The sequence below is a fragment of the Silene latifolia genome, chromosome Y, assembly GCF_048544455.1.
Source record: "Silene latifolia isolate original U9 population chromosome Y, ASM4854445v1, whole genome shotgun sequence".
Taxonomy (NCBI): Eukaryota; Viridiplantae; Streptophyta; class Magnoliopsida; order Caryophyllales; family Caryophyllaceae; genus Silene; species Silene latifolia.
In genome coordinates this window covers 290,993,645-290,998,237 of record NC_133538.1, presented here as the reverse complement: position 1 = coordinate 290,998,237, position 4,593 = coordinate 290,993,645, and positions in this window count along the sequence as shown.

The following is a 4,593-nucleotide window of genomic DNA, read 5'->3' as shown; positions in this document are numbered from 1 at the left end:
CCTAGAATTTGACCGACCCGATAAAGATCGAAAGATAGGGAAGGGAAATAGCCTACTTAATTAAGACGACTAGATTAATTAGATCGAAAGATAGATTGATTTAGACCTTTAGTCACTTTTCCGGACGAAAGTCAGTATTAGTGGTATTAGGGACCTGTAGCGAGATCGAAAGATGCTACCTGTGAGAGTGGACCGAAAGGACCTCTTATTTTCCCGTCTCACGTGATTGTTTCCGACCTACCTAGTTTGCTGCCGCCGAAACTATAGTGAACCGATCATCCTTGCACCCTTTTTATTTCTTGAGTTTATCCGTTTATTTAGGTTACTGTCTTTATTTGCCTTTAGCTATAGACCAAATCAACTCAACCCCCATGCACTGTTACCTTAGACTGAAATTAGACATCTAATAATTACATCTGCCTCTCTGTGGTTCGACCCTATTATCACTAGCTTTTGTTAGTCTTAATAGGAAATATAAATTTTATTTTTGGTACTCACAACGACGGGTATCAAATTTTGGCGCCGTTGCCGGGGCGGCAATTGTTCTAATTTTTAGTTGTTTTATTTTAGTCTGTTTCTTAGTTTAAGGGACATTCGTTCCTTAAACTATTCTCATATTCTTTTTGTAGTTTCCTCTTATGCGCAGGTCAGAGGGTGGTGAATTAGTACCTTTCAATCCTGAGATTGAGAAGACCTTGCGTGAGTTGAGACGATCATCTAGGATATTGCCGACAGAGGAAGAGCTGAGTACTCTCTCTAGTTACTACGAGAACGAGCTATACGAGGAGGATCCACCTTCATCACCCATTTCCACTTCTTCAGTTGAGACAGTCACATCTCCAGAATTTCCAGTCATGGCTGAAGAAGCGAGTATAGCGAATCACTCTGAGCCGACCTGGAGCTGATAGGAAATTCGAACCGAAGCCTGCTTATATCAACTTGGTTGAGAGGAACCAATTCGGGGGAGCTGCAAATGAAGATGCAGCTAAGCATATGGAGATATTTATTGATTATTGCTGCTCTATACCCCCGCCGACCGGTGTGACCGAGGACCAGATAAAGGAGACTATGTTTATATTCTCATTCCGCGATGCTGCAAGGGAGTGGTACAGAGATCTGGACCGAGCTGCTAATGGGATCACCGACTGGAATTCTTTGGCCTTGGCATTCTACAAGAAGTACTTTTCTGCCTCGAAGACGAATGCTATTAGAGCTCAAATCACGAGCTTTAAACAGGGGCCGGATGAGAACTTTCATGAGGCATGGGTCCGTTTCAAGAAACTGGTGCGAACCATTCCGCATCATGGGTTTGAGAAGTGGAGCCTATGCAATCAGTTCTACAATGGGCTCTATGACGATCAAAGGGCTATCCTGGATGCGACAGCTAATGGCAGATTCTAGGAGAATACGGGGGAGACTAAGGGGTGGAAGATCATTGATGACTTGGCCACCCACAAAGCTGAGTATGGAAATTCCCGGGGAAATCAAAGGAGAGCTGCTGAATGTCCTTCTGTAGCTGCATTAGAAGCTCTCACGGCAAGATTTGACAAGTACGAGTTGGGAGGAGCTTCCAAAGGAGGGATTTACCATGTAAACGCTGTTTCAGACGGTCCTTTCGTCTATAAAAGATGTGGATCTGAGGGACATGTTTCAGACAATTGTCCTAGTCCCTTTGAGTCCTGTGCTGCCTTTCAACACTATAGGCAGACAAATACTTACTATGAGCCGAATCTCCACCCCAACTTGAGGTGGAGTAGCCAAAATGTTTTGAATCCGATTCAACCTCCACAGCAGCAGCAGCAGTAGAACTATGTGCCCCCTCAAAAGCAACAACAGTTCCAAAAGCCTCCATATGTCCCATAGCAGCAGCAACAAACCCAAGGTTCTGATTTCAATGAGTTAAATAATTTGTTGCTGAAGGAATCCCTGGCTAGAGAGGCTGGGATGAAGATGTTGGAGAGCCAAATTGCCCAATTGGCTACCAAGAGCACAACTCGAGCTCCGGGACACTTACCGACTCAGACGGAGCAAAAAGAGACCCTTAATGCTATCACTTTGAGGAGTGGATCTACCCTTGAAGGGCCTGCTATGATAGAGGATGCCCCTGAAAAAGATGAGGCGGAACCGAGTCGAAGAAAGTCGAACGAACAAAAGCAAGAAAAGACGATCAACAATGGTATGTCGATCGATCGACCGACATACCCGGCGATCGATCAAGTTCGAAAAACAGTAGCTTCTGGTCTTGTTGAAGTCAGTCGATCGACTGACCAACCTGGTCGATCGACTGAGATTGCTGCTGAAGGTGATTCTTTTCGTCCTCCAATGCCCGACAACCTGAGGGATCACTTGTTTCGGGGTACTGCTGCCCCAAAAATATTGAGAACAGACCCGAATGCTGATGGGTCCGTTCCGGTTCCGAAGTACGACCCTTTGTCAATTAATGGTTCACATTTAAGACGGTCTGAAGAGGGGTCGAGCTACAATAAGGAGAAGGTTGTGGACTTCCAGCCAAAGTCCACCGATGCCGGCATGAAAGATCTAGAGGAGAGGGCTAAGTTGCTACTTTCAGCCCCTATCCGGAGAGATTGGTGCCGACAAAGGAACAGGTATCATTTAATAAGTTTGAAAAGGTTATTCGTAGTTTAAATGTGCAAGTTCCTTTCCTCGAATTAGTCAATCAAGTGCCTGCTTGCACAAAATTCATGAAACAACTCTTGTCTAAAAATAAGTCACTTGAAACTGTGCATACTGTCGCACTAACTAAGGAGACATGCTCCTATTTGACCCATACTGCACCCCTTAAGCTAGAAGACCCGGGTAGTTTTTCTGTCCCATGTAATATTGGCATCTTTCCTATAGAGAAAGCCTTATGTGACCTAGGAGCCAGTATTAGTGTAATGCCCTTAAGTCTTGCTAGGAAGCTCAAATTGACTAGGTTTGCGGTGACCAACATGACAAGATCTGAGATGGTGATCGCTCTGCGGTCCAGCCAATAGGAGTCTTAGAGGACATCCCCGTGCAAATAGGGAAGTTTTTCTTCCCTGTTGACTTCGTGGTGTTAGATATGCCCGAAGATGCCCACATCCCTATCATTTTGGGTAGACCATTCTGCGCACACCGGTGCGCGATTATTGATGTTGGTTCGGGAACTTTGACCTTTAAGGTAGGCAAGCATTCCATTGTCTTTTCCTATACAGCTAGGAAGAAAGACCCCATGTGGCCTGTCACTTGCAATACAGTTTCTGAAAAGAAATCTTATTTTATACTTCCCGATATGCCTGTCTTTATTCTTACTCCTGTTGTGACACCTCCGCCCCAGATTGGGAGCAAAGTGGAGGAAGATTCTACTGTTTTAGATATTGCAAGGAGCTGGTTTGGGGAAGAAAGAGCCACATGTTGCTCCAGCTGTGAAGGAGCCAATTGTTCAGAGAGGTGGTCTAGGATGCCTTAGCTATGGCACTGATGAGGAGCCCGAAGATGAGCCAGTCAAAGCAACGGAGTCTGATATGGATTACGATGAGTCAGAGGAGGTCATTGAGTGGGAAGATGTCCAACATGTTGATCCGTTGAGCTTGTCGGATGATGAGGTTGAGAAGAGTGCCGCTGAGAAGATGAGCAATGTTGAGGCTACCTCTTGTAGCCAGAAGCCAGTCAAGTGGGCCATTCCATGGCCGTTCTTGATCAACTATTAGTTGATTGAGACTTCTTCAAAACATTTACATTTTATTTGCTTTTGAACCTTTTTATTTATTGCTTTTGTGTGCGCGAGACTTCGCAATTTATTTCGTTTGCTTAGGATTTTAAACACTTAGGATGGTTACTTTGGGTTTTCCGCAATTTTGGGCGCGTATTATTGTGCATTTTCTGGTTTTTATACCTTATTAGCTCATGTTCTCGAGCTAATTGAGAAATCAGAAAGTTACAGCAGTATTTCCAGTCGATCGACTGACCCTTATGGTCGATCGACTGAGCTGCACAGTTCCAGGAGCTTCTGTTCCTGTTCACCTGGTCGATCGACTGGGTGAGATGGTCGATCGACCGTTGCCTGCTGCTGTACCTATTAACGACCTTTCCCCTGCTGTGTTTGGTCGTTTTGCGGAATTGAGGGAGTCTTTCCTTCTCTTTATTTTCCGACATAATTCTTTTTTCTTCAATTTCTTCATCTTATGCACATTGTACCGCTTCAAAAATTGTTTTCTCGGACTTATGCGTGGTTCTTTTGTCTTTTCAGGTACTTTTTGGTAGCACTGCTAGCTACTGAAACCTCCTAGCTCACGCTGGTTTGGGGAGGTTTCCTTTTGCTGCGCTTAAAGTCTTGTGAGTTCCAAGTCCTTACTTCATGTCTTGTTCACTTAATTTTCTCGCAAATTCCCGTTTCTCTTTTCTTTCATTACATGATTTTGCTCAATGGGGACATTGTGCGATTTGGTTTGGGGAAGGGTTTTGCGTCGCATATCATTTGCTTGCATTCACGTTTACATTTCAGTTTGCATTTGTTTGTTTCGTTTCTCATATATATAAAAATTCAAAAATTGAAAAATTTCAAAAAATTGCACGTTTATTTTAGCATATAGGTCGAGTCGGAACGATAGT